We start from the raw sequence: 18,291 nt of genomic DNA, 5'->3' as shown, positions 1-18,291 counted from the left end.
AGAAAAAGCCGCCTTGGATGAGAGAGAGAGAGAGAGAGAGAGAGAGAGAGAGAGAGAGAGAGAGAGAGAGAGAGAGAGAGAGAGAGAGAGAGTCAGTCTTGAGTATGCATAGAACCTTGGTAGATGCTCCCGTTGATTTGTTTTTTCAGCAATTGAGTGGTCCTTTATCTCATTTATACAATCCATAGCCTATGTATAGCTTACAACCACAAAGTTTAGTTTTTTCTAATTATTTTTATGGTTCTTCTTGGTGCAGATAGAATATTTATTGAAATTCAAAGACAAGCATCTCCATGTGCAACTTGGGTAAAAGATCATTTGAGAAGTTGAAGCCTTGGTTTGTGATAACTAGAAGATAAAGTTTATTGGTCTTATGGATAGCAAATAATACTTTGTGCTCATTTGATTTTGGTTTGCATGAGAAATCATGTGCTTTGATTACAATGTATGCAACATGTTGCAATAGCTGTAGGCGATGACCTCCACTATTCTACCGCACAACACCATCAAAACGAAAGCACCTAGAAAATAGAAACAATCCAAGAGCAAAGCTTGATTCTCACCAAAAACCTCTTTTTCAATCGAAATTAGCCAAAATTGAAATGCAAAACACCATGATTGCAATGCTACACATCTTCTATGTGTAGAAAAAGTCTCTAACCACAAACCCTTCACAAACACAAAAAACAACACCGTAATCAAATTAAATGATCACCAAGGTTTAAATATAGAAAAATGAAGATAAATTTTTGATCATGCTTCATTAAGAATCATATATGAAAAACCATAAGAGTTCTCTCCATCTTCACAGTAGAAGAATACAACAAAAACAACATCCATGCACATCGAAAGAGAGATGCTTGCACGATGAGCAATTGAGAGAATATGGGAGAGACACACCCTCAACCAAGTAAAGAAGCACCCCCAAATACCAGCTATGGCTCTTAACCAAGACCCAAGCACCTGCCTTCTCTTTTATACACAAATTAAATGTTTGCTATTTTTTTAACCCCTACATTCGGGTGGAAGCGCATTAATGTGTCATGATTTTTGTGCTAGTTAGCATGTGCCAACAAGCATATCTTGTAAGCATAAGGAGAGTGATGTCCTTCAAGTGTGTGGACCTCCATCATGAATTGTAAAAATACTTTTAAATAATTGGACCAAAGTGGTGGAGTCATAATGCATGGAGGGAAGCAGGGCGTAGGGGCCACATGTAGGAGAGAGGGTGGGAGGCAATTGCAAGCTGCAAGCCATCCCACAGTCGTAGATCACCAGGCTGCCCAGGTGGAGAATAGCTCGGCATAGCAGCCAACTACCTCTGACGATGACTCTCTTGACACTCCACAAAGAAGGAAGTCAAGGGCAAAAGCTTTGCATGCTTCTCCTTCGCTCCGCAAAAGGGTGAAGCTGTATGAATCCCAAGGATCCCTAATGCCAAAGAACATGCATGCAGGGAAGGGGAAGAACGACTCAGGTACTCTCTCTCTCTCTCTCTATCCCCACTGAATGACACCGATTACATCTCACATTATAGAAAGCATGTGTGTGTGTGTGTGTGTGTGTAAATTGAGCGGTTATGGTTCAAGCTTGTGCACGAATTACTTGAGAGTTCTTTTCTCGTGGGGTTGTTTAAAGAAACTCTATAAGGTGTTAATTGTTTTATCTCAAGTAATTGTTAATTACTTGAGAGTTCTTTTCTCGTGGGGTTGCTTAAAGAAACTCTATAAGGTGTTAATTACTTGAGAGTTCTTTTCTCGTGGGGTTGTTTAAAGAAACTCTATAAGGTGTTAATTCTTTTATCTCCTGTATGCATGAAATGTGAGATACATATTATTTCCAAATAAATAGAAAATTTTCCCTCTGCCATGGTGTATCAATAGCCTCGCATCACAATATCTTGTGACATTGGGGGTGTGTAGGCCGATGGAAAGCTCCCAAGCTCAACATCCTAGTGTATGAAAATTTTTGTATTATAGCAGAAGATTTCAAGGTTGTTCGTGGCCTCTCAATGGATGGTGTTGACCCCAAACTAGTGGTGGGACAAAATCACAGATGTGGAGTGGTTCAGTGTATTCAAAGAGGTGAAGGATCACAGCTGCTATTGCATTAAATGAAATTGCACACATAGCATTTTGTATGATTAGGTGATGCAGCTGCACTATAAGAAGGCCCCAACCAACCTGGAGATCAACTCTACATTTGCAAAGGGGTTTGTAAAAGAATTCAGTCTGGTAACAATTGCAAGAGATTCAACCATGCAAGACCTTCGAGAAAAAGGATACTATTGATAGCCGTTTTTCGGCTCTCCATAATTGCTATACTAAGTTACTCCACCCTACCAAAATCACCCAAACACTATGGCTATCCCTACCATTTCACTGCAAATAGGCGTGTGTGAGTTAGGGGGCTTTTCCTATATTTTCTTAAAAAACCCTCAGCTAGCTAGTCACTGGGCTAGGTGAGCCAAAAAAAATAAAAAAAATAAAAAATAAAAGTATATTATGGCCTCTTTGTGTGTAAATATTTCATTGTATATATGGCCTAAATATAGGGATTTTTTATAATTATTTTGGTATTTTATTTAAATATTTCTACTTAGGTGTGTGTTTTATTAAACCTATGTACACCTTCTTTCATCCTCTTACACCATAATTATATTTTTTGCCAATATGTACATACTCTAACCTCATATTTTTCCTTTATACAAATCACTCCCACATTTTCACCCTCACCCTCGGGAAAACAAAAAATTGATTTCTACTCATTGGTTACTTTTATTATATTATTTACTTGCATACCTTTTCCTCTTTCGCCCAAAATAATTCAAGGAGGGATCATATCATATGATTCCAATATCTTTCCATATCCATAACTCCTCCATATTTTTATTATTATTTTTACTCATTATTCTAACACCATGTGCTCATTGAGCTAAAGTCCATGAATAGTCCATACACTAGTCCCACCATGTATATATTTCTTTATTCACCAATAATCCTCCTCCATGCATGTGTCAAGGGCAACTTGGATGCTTTGTATTATGATATGACAAAGGAGGGGCTCACTCTTGGATGCATTGTACAAATTCAACAAAGGAGGGGTCCACTAAAAGACTTTTGCAAGCATAAAAACAGGCTTTTTGGTGAGAATTTTGGCACCTATCTCCACTCCGAATTTGGAGTAGTGGTCAAAAGAGAAAATGTAGCCCACGCTCTGAATAATCACCTCAAATTTTTTCATGATTTTTGGAGCTACCAGCGGTGAGCTATGATTTTTTGAGTGGACCCCAGTCTGCCCACTTTTTTCACAAGTAGCCCCTAGTCTTCTCTCACCTCTTTCCACACTTCTACACACACACACACACATTTCTCTCAATCCCTCACTCAAACCTGCACCTTCAATGGTTTCTCTCACCTTCTTCACCATTAACCTCCCCACTTACTCCCATAGCTCTCATATGAGCTCTCCATGTACATACACCATCTCTATGCCTCTCTCTATTACTTCCAAAGTACAATTCCATCTTACCCCTTATATATATACATAAATTCAGCATGTGTACCATGATTAACCTCTGCAAATCAAGAGATATCATCAACGGAATTACCATTTTCATCGCGATAATCAACCTTGGCGGCGGTGGCGTAAAGAAGGGAAGACGAAGAAGAAGGTCGATAGTCATTTTGAGAACCTACACAAGTAAGTCCAAAACTTCTTCAAGCTTCACCATCACAAGGATTTTCTCACTTCATTCAACCATCTTACTTCAACCATCCACCTCATTCTACCCATTGTAAATGTAACATTAACTTTCTAGTGATTACTAACACTAACCACTAACATACTAACACAAAATAGCCATTGACCTAACCATAAAAGACACCTCACCTCAAGACATGTGTATAGTAACTCTCTCTCTCTCTCTCTCTCTCTCTCTCTCTCTCTCTCCTTACTTACTTTCACCTTATCTACCATCAATAATGCTCTCTTTTGAGCCCACACCCATGACTCAAGCAGACAAAGAAGGCCCGCAATGTTTTGATATTCAAAAAAATCATAATCTTGATTTGTTAGCTTGTAAATTAGGATTTCTAATAATCTTAATGAGGGGTCTCCAACCTATAAATAGGCCCCTCTCCTTCTTGTAAAACAACCTCCAACATCTCACATAGCACCCCAACACTCTATGCGTGAAGAGAGACTTAGGTGTAGCAACCACTTGTGAGCTTCACTCTTGGTGTGAGAGAAGCCTTCAAGCTACACATTGCAAGTGAGAGAGCGTGAGTTCCACAAACCTCAAAACCACTATTGTATATGCTCCTTCATCATCAATAAATTGAGGTTTGGTGCATCAAAGGCGTGATTCGACGTTCAAATCTTCGTCCCTCCATTTGTGCAATACGGTTTGGAGAATTCAAGGTGACTTGTGTATTTGAGTTTTTATCGGTTGATCTTGATTTTAGAAAGTGTTTTAGTGTGTTTTTCATTGCCAGTTTTGTGTCCATTGTAAGAGGGTATTGTGGTGAGAGGTCTCCCACACCCTAAGACAGTGTGTGTGTGTTTTGGCAATGTTTAGCAATCACTAAGCATTGAGTGAGTTTATACAAGTTCTACGATAGCATCATAACGAACCATCTCCATTTGCAAGTCACAAATACGGTATTATGCAAGATCCTTTTCTCTCTCTCTTCCCTTTGCTCTAGATCTCTCTGGTCCAGTTTGTGTGTGTCTTGGTGTGAGGTTGTTTGTGTGCGTTGTGTGGTGCATCTTCTTGGTTGTGCCAAAATCTTTCTTGCGTCCTAGTTCGCATACCATAACTAGGTGGTGCCCCTATCTTGTTTGGGTTTGGCTGTGGGTTTGTTGTTGTGTTGTGCTTGTGGTTGCCCCAGCCCCAATTGAGCAGCACGGGAGCCTTGAGGGGTGTTTAGAGGTCGCCTCTCTTGTTGCCCGCCCCGGACCGCCTCAATTTTGGTGCCCCCACGGAGGACGGCTTGTGTATTTTTGTGTAGAATCAACCTTTAGCATAGTCAAGTAGTTTGCATGAATCACGAAGCTTTGTATGATCCCTTCATTCCCATTGCAAGGCAAAAGGTACACATAATTGTTAGTACTAAGTTGCAATTTCAACGTGTCATTCGTAGAATCTTAGGTCCTCTTAGGTTGGCCGAGATAAACGCTTCAGTAAATCCTTTTATTTTGCCTCTCATTAGGTACGACCTTAGTTTGGACGTCTATATTTTTGTTTTGTTTTAAGCATTAGGACATGCATAGGCCATGGATAATGGCCCAGGAATAGAGGTTTTTCCCTTTCATTTTACTCCACACATTAGAATAAACGTTGCAATTAGTAGAAAGATCCATTTTCAACAACGAATGGTGTTCATGTTTGGTGCCCAAAGAGCAGGAGAAATTCTTGCATCACCAAACCCTGTCATTCTACCTCTCATCAACTACCACACTTCTTTTGATGTACATGTGTTCATTTTATTTTAAAATGAAGTGCAGCCCGGCAAAGTAGTGTGTATGTTTGTTTTTTCTTTGTCCAAGTTGTTACAAGAAACAAAAAAACGATCATTTGTTCTAACTGGGAATGTGTGTGCAGTGAAAGTTCAATCCTTAGAGATCTAGCTCTATTACCAATTGAGTTGCAGGAGCAAGTAGTAAGGCGTCTCCCTCATAACAAGAGGGTGGCGAAGTTAAGACGGAAGGTCCTACGCGTTGATTCCATTTTCCTCTTGTTGTTGGGCACTAAGGAAGACCGCGCATTCATCCAACTAGTGTGTGCCCTAAGATTGGTAAATAGAGTGAAATTTGGCGTTTGGCGAGTGCATTTCACCATTGAGGAAGACTCTTCAGGAAACTTGCGGCCAGAGTTCATGCTTCATAGACTCACATTTGGTGAATTTTTCCCTCATTTGCATCTTATTAATAGTCTTCCTTTCGCTTTCAACAAAGGAGATAGGGAGCTATTCAGAGCTTGTCTTAATAAAGAGAGCATAGAGAAGATTGCAAATTTGTATAAATTCTCATCCTTCTCTACTTTCTATGACACTTTGTTCATAGAGACATTGTAAATCTCTTTATGCTTTTGAATGATTTAACCATAATCCTAAGGAGTTTTTGTCTAGGAATTTTGTAGCACAAGTGGAGTTTTTAAATCTTGCAAACTTGATTAGACTTGATGAGGATGTTCTTTATGAAATTGTGAGAAGGTTGCCTCACTCCGACTGTGTGGAACTCGAAGGAAAGGAGCTCCTAGTCAATTGCTACTTTCTCACGGCCTTCGACGAGCATGAAGATCTAGTTTTTATACAAACCGCTTGTGCATTGGGAATTGTAGAGCAAGTGCAATTTATCACTTGGGACGTGGTTGCTCTTTTGGATCCAGAAAAGGAAGTTCTAGAGATTTCTGTTTATCGCCTTAGCTTTGAAGAATTTCAACCCTTCTTAGAGCTCATCAATAGTCTACCCTTTTGTTTTGATCAAACAAATCGAGACCTTATTGAAGCTTGGATAGCTGAAGAAGAAAACCTAGAGTGGTATTTTCTCACTTCTTCATTTGCAGGCGAGTGGTTCTAGATCTCTATTGTATCCCTTATTGTAACTCGTGTTGTAATCTTTCATAATAATGGAGAGCCAACGCCAAATGTCTGGATATCCTCTTTTCTTTGGAGAGCCTGGAGAGGATGCAGAATTATTTTTAGCAAATTTCAAGATGTCTTGCCGTATCAAGAGGATAGTAACCGATCAAGAACGTGTAGAAATGTTTGAGGTGGTCCTTAGGAAAGATGCTAGTACTTGGTTTGACTCTTTGCCTGAGGAAGTTAAGGGGAATTACACAGAAGTTTTAAATCGTTTTAAGAGATACTTCTTTGATCCCCAAAACACTCAAAAACTATGGCAAGACATTGTTTCTCATAAGCAAAAAGACTTAGATGACTACTACTTGTACAAGCAAGAGTTTCTACGTCTTTGGGCTCTATGGATACGAAATGTTACTAACCCTGGTGATGGTGCAGAATTTTTAAAGAAGGAGAGGTTCATAGCCGGACTCTTTCCTGACCTTAAGGTAAAAGTTGAGGCGGGTGCACCTGCTACTTTTGATGCAGCTGAAACTAGGGCTGCTGAGAAGTATAGGAAACTCAAGTGCTTAAGGGGAGAGGTTCCAATAGAAGGTCTTAGACCCAAAGGTAAGTCACAAGCATCAACATCGAGGGAGATTCCTGAGGTAACGGCGGAAGTAATTGAGAAGTTAAACGAATCTTTAAGCAGCCTGTCAATTCACCTTGCACAAGCTGTAGGTCCAAAGGGACAAGCAAAGAAGTCTGAAGAGCGAGACCCACGACCTAGGAGAGTCTTGCAATGTTGGAATTGCGGAGAGTCTGGACATGGGATGTATAATTGTCCTTGGCCCCGTGGAGAGCCAGGGAGACCTAACTTGAATTACCCAGTGATGAATGCAGGAGAAGGAGCTGGTCAACAACCAAGGCTTCTACAAAGGCCAAATGGACCAAGACCACCTCCACAAGGGGTAGAAGGAGTTCCACCTTTGCCAGATCCAAATGTGCATGTGGTAGAGGTGACAAATTCAAATGAGGTTGACATGGAAGCCAATGGAATTAAGCGTGGCCGAGGAAAAGGTAAAGAGAAAGAAGGAGTCACATCACAGAGTGACCATGGACAAGGCAAGAAGGCAAAGGGAACCAAGGAAACCAAGAGGACTCGACGTCGTATCAACCTCCAAGACTTCCCTCTTGGACATGGTATGGCTCCGTACAACTTGTTGTAAGACATGAGAGGTAAGGGTCCTGATATTTCATGGCCTCAATTTCTTGCATTATGTCCACAAGTTAGGAGGGATTTAACAAGGGCAGTTAGCACTAGGAGAAAGGTAAAAGAGAGTGTGCCTGTTGTAAAAATTGCACAAGCTGAAATGAATGAGGACATTACACCGGTGCTAGACTGTTACATCAAAGGGAGATGGGTTAGGAAAGGTCTAGTGGATGGGGGTGCACAAATTTGCATCATGACAGAGGGACTCATGCAAAAACTAGGCATGCACATCCATGAGACACCTGAAATTAGGGTCAAGATGGCAAACAATAGCAAGGCTAGGTGCGTAGGCATTTGTAAAAATGTTTTTGTGGAGGCCTTTGGCATTAAGAAGGCAGTGGATTTCTATGTCATGTCTACCAAGGGAAATGGTTACCCATTTATCCTAGGAAGACCATGGCTAATGAAAATGCGAGCTTTGCAGGATTGGGAGAGTGGAAAGCTAATTTGCAGGAATGACAATCACAAGAAGGTTGTCTTTGACATGAAGGAGCAACGCCAAGAGGAGCTCCATGAAGAATCATCTCAAAGTGAGACGGAAGAAGGTTGGACCGATAGCACTTCAGAAGAAGAAAGTAGCGGCAGCATTACTGAAGAGGAGTCTTCCATCGAAGTCATGGGGGTAAGGTTTAAGCCAAGCAACCAAGAGACCTCTTGTCAAGGCTTGGAGGAGGTAGGTCCTCAAGAGAACGAAGGTGAATATCAAGATGAAGGGATGCTGAAAGGTATGCTATCAACAACACTTACAAAGGATGAAAGAGAGGAGTTCAAATGTGTGCTGAGGAAGTTTCCTAGGCTTTTTGCTAAAGACTACACCGATGTGCATGGAGTAGATGTTGTTCAACACAAAATTGAGTTGAAGCCAGAAGCCACACCTAAGGCTCAGAAGCTACGAAGGCTAGGAGTCATCAAGGAGCAGGCTTTACTCAAGGAGGTAAGAAAGCTTCTAGCAGCAGGGTTCATTTATCCAGTGGAGAATTCAGAGTGGGTCTCTCCTGTTGTTGTCACTCCTAAGAAGAACGGCAAGTGGAGGGTGTGTGTGGATTACCGTCCCCTCAATGAGGCAACAAAGAGAGATCACTTTCCCCTCCCATTCCAGGATGAGATACTAAATGAGGTAGCTGGTCATGAGAAGTACACTGTGTGCGATGGTTACTCAGGTTACTTTCAAATAGGGATTGCACTGGAGGATCAATTGAAAACAACCTTTATCACTCCTTGGGGTTGTTATGCTTTTAGAGTCATGCCATTTGGTCTGACAAATGCTCCTGCAACATTTCAACGTTTCATGAATATGGTGTTTCAAGCATTCTTTGGAAAGTCAATCAGGGTGTTCATTGATGATTTCTGTATTTATAGCTCAAAATCATTGCATCTACAAAGGGTAGAAGAAGGTTTAAAGAAGCTCTACGACATGGGAGGTCAACTCAACCCCGACAAGTGCCATATAGGTGAGGATGAAGTAATCTTGCTTGGTCATAAAGTTTCTTACAAAGGCATTGAAGTGGATCCTTCGAAGGCAAAGGCTCTTATTGAGCTACCATCACCCAAGAGTCTTAAGGAGGTCATCTCATTCATTCAAAAGGTGAAGTATATGTCACGCTTCATTCACTTAGCCTCGGAGTTACTTCACCCTTTGCAAAAGTTGACACAACAAGTAGAATTTGCATGGTCTGATGAGCTTGAAGAGTACTTTTGTAACATTAAAGTCATTTTGTCAGAGCTACCAACACTCATGCCTCCTTGTTGGGAGTACACATTCTTTGTTAGCTCTAGTGCTGGGAAAGAAACAATTGGTGCTGTGTTGCTACAACAAGATCCCCACAGTACAAGGATGCGACCCATCTACTTTGCTAGTAGGGTCATGAATGCTTTGGAGAGAGACTACACAGAAGCAGAACTCATGATGCTTTCTCTCATGTTTGCGGTGAGAAAGTTTAGATCCTACCTGCTACCAAAACCTTTTGTAATTCTCACTGCAGAAAATTTGTTCCCTTGGGTGTCATCTCAAATGAATCTTAGTACTAGGATCTCAAAGTGGATTATGGAGTTGCAAGAGTTCCAATACTCTTTCAAGGTAGAAGATAGTGTGCGTGCACAATTGGCAGGGATTCTCACTTATAGGGTACATGAGAAGGAAATTAAGGTGCCTCAAGTAAAGACCCTACCATTGCCACCACCAAAAAGTATTCCCAATGCTTTTACCTTGTTCTTTGATGGAGCTTTTCGACGAGCCACAGGAAAAGCAGGGGGAGGGCTAGTGTTGCTCAACCCAAGTGGAGAGGTGGTCATGAAAGAGAAGGTCAATCTACCAGGTTCAACTAGCAACAATGAAGCAGAATACGACACACTACTTCATGGTTTGAAGATGTGCATTGGCCAAGGGATACAACGCCTCATGGTAAAGGGAGATGCACTTCTCATTGTTAAACAGATTTTAGGCATTTGGGCATGCAAGAATGAGAGCTTACGGACAAAAGTTCATGCCATTCGTAGATTGTTTAATCAATTTGAAGAAGTGCAACTATATCATATTCCTAGGAAACAGAATGAAGATGCTGATTTACTTGCACAACAAGCCGTTGCATGTGTAAAGAAAGAAGTGCAGGTCATCATGGTGGCGGCTGCTGTGAAGCAACCGAGGTACCAGGGATTGGAGTCATTGGCTCCCATCATTGGCTACATTTTGGAGGGTGAGTTTCCACCAGACTTCACAAAAGCTCAGAAGAGGAGACTCATGAAGAAGGCAAGCGTATATCTCTTCCTAGAAGGCTCCCTCTATCAAAAAGGGAAGGATCAAGTATGCAGAAGAGTACCAACTATTGAGGAAATTCCAGCCATTCTAAAAGGTTTGCATGAAGAGGCATGTGGTGGTCATTTTGCCCAAGAATCAACTGTGAAGAAGATTTTGCTTGCGGGGTATGTTTGGCCAAGCTTGCATGTGGATGTTCAACATTGGTGTAAAAGCTGTCACAATTGTCAAATAAATGGAAATAGAAGGTTGGTGCATGGCCCGAGGCAAATAGTGCTTGCAAATGGACCCTTTGAAAAGTGGGGCATTGATGCTATGGGTCCTCTGCCTAGGACAAAAAATGGTAAACTCTACATTCTAGTGGCTGTAGACTATATGACTAGGTGGGTGGAAGCTCAAAGTGTGGCAAGAGTGAATGAGAGGACGGTTAGCAAGTTTGTGTACACTCACATTTGTTGCAGATTTGGCACACCTTTGGAGATTGTTTCTGATAATGGCCCAGGGTTTAGGAAGGGCTTGCTCACAGAAGTTTGTGAAGAGCTTCACATTCTACATCGTCATAGCACACCATACTACCCACAGTCAAATGGTTTGGTGGAGAAGGCTAATGGTGTCATTGCAGGAATCATTAGAAAGATGGTGCAAAACAAGACAAAATTATGGGATGACTTCTTGGATGGTGCCTTGTGGGCATATCGAACCACATATAGGGAAGCCACGGAGTTCACACCATTTCACTTGGTCTATGGTCAAGAGGCTTTGCAGCCTATCGAGCTCAACATTCCAACAATGCGACTTCATGGCAAAGGAGCACAAGATGATCAAGAGGTATGGATGGATCGACTTCTTACGTTAGTGGAGCTTGAGTGGAAAAGAGAAGCAGCATACGAGTGTTACAAGAGGAAAGCCACACAAGCGAAAGAATCGCACGACAAGAAACTGAAGGACAAAGGCATCAAGGAAGGAGAGCTTGTGCTAAGGTATGACAATCGACTTGACAATCGTTTTGATGCCAAGTTTGAAACTAGATGGCAAGGGCCATACATAGTCAAGAAGGCTTTCAATTCTAGTTACTATCAGCTTATGGACTTGAATGGTAAAGAGCACTCCAGGAAGGTAAACGGGTATCGCTTGAAGCCCTATTTGAGTCGCCTTCTACCAAAGGATCTACCAAAGACCTGTCCAAAGGCCTCTGTCTCATGTAAGTATTGTTACATGAAGCATGAGTGTAACTCCAGCCAAAATTCTGAGGGGCTAAACAATGAAGATCTCGTCAAGGACTCTGAAGCACTCTCTTTGGAAAAGATGCTCTATGATGGTACATGAATATACCATCATCCAGGGGGAGGGCTAATGATAGCCGTTTTTCGGCTCTCCATAATTGCTATACTAAGTTACTCCACCCTACCAAAATCACCCAAACACTATGGCTATCCCTACCATTTCACTGCAAATAGGCGTGTGTGAGTTAGGGGGCTTTTCCTATATTTTCTTAAAAAACCCTCAGCTAGCTAGTCACTGGGCTAGGTGAGCCAAAAAAAATAAAAAAAATAAAAAATAAAAGTATATTATGGCCTCTTTGTGTGTAAATATTTCATTGTATATATGGCCTAAATATAGGGATTTTTTATAATTATTTTGGTATTTTATTTAAATATTTCTACTTAGGTGTGTGTTTTATTAAACCTATGTACACCTTCTTTCATCCTCTTACACCATAATTATATTTTTTGCCAATATGTACATACTCTAACCTCATATTTTTCCTTTATACAAATCACTCCCACATTTTCACCCTCACCCTCGGGAAAACAAAAAATTGATTTTTACTCATTGGTTACTTTTATTATATTATTTACTTGCATACCTTTTCCTCTTTCACCCAAAATAATTCAAGGAGGGATCATATCATATGATTCCAATATCTTTCCATATCCATAACTCCTCCATATTTTTATTATTATTTTTACTCATTATTCTAACACCATGTGCTCATTGAGCTAAAGTCCATGAATAGTCCATACACTAGTCCCACCATGTATATATTTCTTTATTCACCAATAATCCTCCTCCATGCATGTGTCAAGGGCAACTTGGATGCTTTGTATTATGATATGACAAAGGAGGGGCTCACTCTTGGATGCATTGTACAAATTCAACAAAGGAGGGGTCCACTAAAAGACTTTTGCAAGCATAAAAACAGGCTTTTTGGTGAGAATTTTGGCACCTATCTCCACTCCGAATTTGGAGTAGTGGTCAAAAGAGAAAATGTAGCCCACGCTCTGAATAATCACCTCAAATTTTTTCATGATTTTTGGAGCTACCAGCGGTGAGCTATGATTTTTTGAGTGGACCCCAGTCTGCCCACTTTTTTCACAAGTAGCCCCTAGTCTTCTCTCACCTCTTTCCACACTTCTACACACACACACACACATTTCTCTCAATCCCTCACTCAAACCTGCACCTTCAATGGTTTCTCTCACCTTCTTCACCATTAACCTCCCCACTTACTCCCATAGCTCTCATATGAGCTCTCCATGTACATACACCATCTCTATGCCTCTCTCTATTACTTCCAAAGTACAATTCCATCTTACCCCTTATATATATACATAAATTCAGCATGTGTACCATGATTAACCTCTGCAAATCAAGAGATATCATCAACGGAATTACCATTTTCATCGCGATAATCAACCTTGGCGGCGGTGGCGTAAAGAAGGGAAGACGAAGAAGAAGGTCGATAGTCATTTTGAGAACCTACACAAGTAAGTCCAAAACTTCTTCAAGCTTCACCATCACAAGGATTTTCTCACTTCATTCAACCATCTTACTTCAACCATCCACCTCATTCTACCCATTGTAAATGTAACATTAACTTTCTAGTGATTACTAACACTAACCACTAACATACTAACACAAAATAGCCATTGACCTAACCATAAAAGACACCTCACCTCAAGACATGTGTATAGTAACTCTCTCTCTCTCTCTCTCTCTCTCTCTCTCTCTCTCTCTCTCTCCTTACTTACTTTCACCTTATCTACCATCAATAATGCTCTCTTTTGAGCCCACACCCATGACTCAAGCAGACAAAGAAGGCCCGCAATGTTTTGATATTCAAAAAAATCATAATCTTGATTTGTTAGCTTGTAAATTAGGATTTCTAATAATCTTAATGAGGGGTCTCCAACCTATAAATAGGCCCCTCTCCTTCTTGTAAAACAACCTCCAACATCTCACATAGCACCCCAACACTCTATGCGTGAGGAGAGACTTAGGTGTAGCAACCACTTGTGAGCTTCACTCTTGGTGTGAGAGAAGCCTTCAAGCTACACATTGCAAGTGAGAGAGCGTGAGTTCCACAAACCTCAAAACCACTATTGTATATGCTCCTTCATCATCAATAAATTGAGGTTTGGTGCATCAAAGGCGTGATTCGACGTTCAAATCTTCGTCCCTCCATTTGTGCAATACGGTTTGGAGAATTCAAGGTGACTTGTGTATTTGAGTTTTTATCGGTTGATCTTGATTTTAGAAAGTGTTTTAGTGTGTTTTTCATTGCCAGTTTTGTGTCCATTGTAAGAGGGTATTGTGGTGAGAGGTCTCCCACACCCTAAGACAGTGTGTGTGTGTTTTGGCAATGTTTAGCAATCACTAAGCATTGAGTGAGTTTATACAAGTTCTACGATAGCATCATAACGAACCATCTCCATTTGCAAGTCACAAATACGGTATTATGCAAGATCCTTTTCTCTCTCTCTTCCCTTTGCTCTAGATCTCTCTGGTCCAGTTTGTGTGTGTCTTGGTGTGAGGTTGTTTGTGTGCGTTGTGTGGTGCATCTTCTTGGTTGTGCCAAAATCTTTCTTGCGTCCTAGTTCGCATACCATAACTAGGTGGTGCCCCTATCTTGTTTGGGTTTGGCTGTGGGTTTGTTGTTGTGTTGTGCTTGTGGTTGCCCCAGCCCCAATTGAGCAGCACGGGAGCCTTGAGGGGTGTTTAGAGGTCGCCTCTCTTGTTGCCCGCCCCGGACCGCCTCACTATGAGTCCCATGTCGAAAAGTGGAGGATGCGTAATTCCCTTTGTTCATGTCAAAACATCAAGAGGACTACTTGGGCCGAGTAGCCACAAATATTACCAAAACTACCAAGGCGACACCTCTCTCTCACCACAACATTCATCAAGGGGCAAAAAGCCTGTCATGTTTTGGCCTTGAGGATTTGCAGCACATTAAGTTTTCCAATGAACATCTCATAAAACAATTGCAGGATGCCAAACAACAACTCGTCAATGCAAGACAGGAGTTCAAAGCTGCGAGGGGTTTGAAAGCAATCAATGCTAGGGTTAGCCCAATTGTGGTTTCTATGAGATAGAAGCTTCGTGATGCTGACAATGAGCCGCAAAGTTTACTATAGATCCACAACGTGGATGCAAAGAGGGAAATAGAGATCAAAGTGAAGATAGAGACATTTAAAGAGACATTGGATGGTTTGGGGTTTCCTCACATTGAGGACACCACCATTGATGTTCAAATTGACATAACTTGTCATCATGTAAATGTTTATGACTTTTGTGCTTTCACCTTATGTTTGGAATATGTGCACAACTATCATAGTACTTACCATGCTTCTCTTTTATTTGGTTTGTAGATTAATGTGGAGGTGTAGGAAGCAAAAGTGCACGCTTGTGAAAGTCAATTGCAACTACTCATACATTCAAGCAAACAAGGCTCCTTCTTCCCCACTACACTTTGTAAATTAGCTACGGACACTTTTAACAAAAGGATAGGAGGGGTATGCGACGGGACGACGATCAACCAATGTACTGGGTGTATCTCCCAGTAGAAGTACATGAAATCACTGCAATGATAAAGCTGCCTTATGTGCATAGCTATCTCTTCTCTGCTTTGCTGCTGCATGCTCTTTGGGGAAAAAATGTAGATCTTCCACCTGCCAGCAGAGGATACCAACAGAATGGTGTTGCAAGCTCACATGGCAAGGACATCTAATCACACCAATCTCTGGTAAGATAATCATAAATGACAGGATGTTAATCAATAAACCAACATAATAAGAAAATATTGGTATTCTAGTTAGCCTATTGTGAATGCTAACTCATACTGTGAATGCTAGTTAGCACAGTGGGCATGGTGGTTAGCATAGTTTGCATGGTAGTTAGTATACCTAGTTAGCACAGTGGGTATGATGGCTAGCATACTGTGTATGCTAATTAGCATACCCAGTTGTTATGCTAGTTAGAATACCCAATTATGCTAGTCAGCACACCCAATTTAGCTAGTTAGCATACCCAATTATGCTAGTAAGCATACATGCTACTGTGTATGCTAGTTAGCATACCAAGTTATGCTAGCTAGCAGTAGCATCTATGCTAGTAAACATAGATGCTAATGTGTATGCTAGTTTGTATACCTAGATATGTTAGTTAGCATACACCGCTATGTTAGTAAGTATCCATGCTATTGTGTATCCTAGTTAGCATGCTCAATTTTGATAGTAATCATACATGGTACCATGTATGCTAGCTAGCATAACCAATTATGATAGTTAACATATCCAATTATGCTTGTTAGCATACACGATAGAGTGTATGCTAGTTAACAAAACCATTTATGCTAGTTAGCATACATGGTACATTGTATGCTACTTAGCATACCCGGTTATGCTAGTCAGCTGACATGCTTCTATTGTATGCTAGTCAACATCCATCCTAATTATGCTATGCATGCTAGTTAGCAGACTCTGCAGGATAGTTAGCATAGGAGTATGGTGGCTACTTAGCATACACGATTATGCTAGTCAGTTGACATGCTTCTGTGTATGCTATTCAACATACATCCTAATTATGCTATGCATGCTAGTTAGCAGAGTCTGCATGCTAGTTAGCATAGGGGTATGGTGGCTAGCATGTTGTGTTTAGTTAGCATACCCACTTATGCTATTTAGCTTACCTACTTATGCTGGTTAGCATAAATGCTACTGTGTATGCTAGTTAGCGTACATGCTTGTTATTCTACATATGCTAGTTAGCATATTGGCTATGGTGGCCATCATACCATGTTATGCTAGTTAGCATACATGGTTCTATGTATGCTAGCTAGCACACCCACCAACGCTAGTTAGCATAGATGCTAATGTGTATGCTAGTCAACATCATTTGTATGCTAGCTAGCACACCCAGCTGCTATGCTAGTTAGCATAGATGCTATTGTGTATGCTAGTCAACATAGTCTATATGCTAGTTAGCATTTAATCTATTGTGTATGCTAGTATCTTATGGCATGTATCTCTTTGAATATTTAGAATGGAAAAGATCTTGTTGGCATAATTATGTCTTAGTGCAACAATTCAATAGTGATGTCTTCATTCTCTTGGAATATTTAGAATGGAAAAGATCTTGTTGGCATAATTATGTCTTAGTGCAACAATTCAATAGTGATGTCTTCATTCTCAATACCTTTATTATGTCACGGGAAAAGAGAAACCATAATCCATTTCCTTGCATGATATCAATGGTGCCATTGCATTGAAAAAGATATGAAAAAGGCGTATTGCCAAGGCCTGACAGTTGAGAAAAGAAAAATATGAGATTGAGAAGCGCATGAACCGCTACCTTAAACACCGTAGGAAATTTCATGAGTACTTGAATTTTGTTCAAATCATGGTGAAGTTCCTACTAAATTTTGTTCATCCTTCAAAGGAAGTTATTTTTGCCTAGTGGTATCTGTCGTCAGACCTAATATGGGTGCCCAAGCTGTTGGCTAACGAGAAGCGCACTTTGGTTAAAGTTGTAGAGTCAAAGCATGGTGAAGTTCCCCTTGAATATGGATGGAAAATGATAAAGTATTGTATGCAAGGTAGGTAGTATGCATTTTGTTGCAAAGACAACCACGAATTTTTGGATTGGTGTCTCCAATTTTTCCATGTGTACATATGGAGCACCAGCATGCAATGTAAAGTAAATGCAATATTAGATACAATATGCAAACCACAACGGGCAAGGATGGCATGTGTTTTTGCACAAGAGTATTGTGGGAAGGTGCCTTGGTTGATACATTAACAAGCCTGTTTTCTTTAAGAACTTGAGTATTTTTTGGAGGGTCTTAATGTAGTTTGGGCTCAAAAAAACTCCGATCATTGATATTTGACCTATTAATCCCAAGTTAGAGGACCATACTGTTGAACAATGGAAAAAATTTCTAGTGGACACTTTGGCTCCCTGACTGTTTTTGTGGCTGCAATCGGATGACCGTGCAACATATACAACCAACAATGGGTTTGATACTATCCCAAACGTGTTTTTTGATGCAGTCCTCAGGAAGCTCCAAGCAGATTTGTGAGAAAGTGATGAGGCCGAGTGGAGGGCAAAGATTCGTCGGAGAGAAAGGTAGGATGCCGAAGAAGATGAAAGGCATGAGAGGGAGAGGCTCGAGAGGAAAAGATTAGAGAAGCAACAAAAATTTGAAGTAGAAAGAACAATGCACGAACAAGAGGCTCAACAAGAGCCAGGAGCACAAGCACACTAGGTGCTACAAGTACAAGTGCCCTAGGCAACACAAGCGTTTTGAAGAGTAGGAGACTCTTCACATACTTGTAAAATTATGTACTATGATGGAAAGTTGTAATATCAAGATGAGATTTCCTTTTCAATGTTCATACCTATTTTGAATTTCATTCTAGATAGTA

The sequence above is a fragment of the Adiantum capillus-veneris genome, chromosome 6 (assembly GCF_014529385.1).
Source record: "Adiantum capillus-veneris isolate H3 chromosome 6, ASM1452938v2, whole genome shotgun sequence".
NCBI lineage: Eukaryota > Viridiplantae > Streptophyta > Polypodiopsida > Polypodiales > Pteridaceae > Adiantum > Adiantum capillus-veneris.
The sequence above is the reverse complement of the archived record's forward strand: the minus strand, read 5'-3'. Positions refer to the sequence as shown.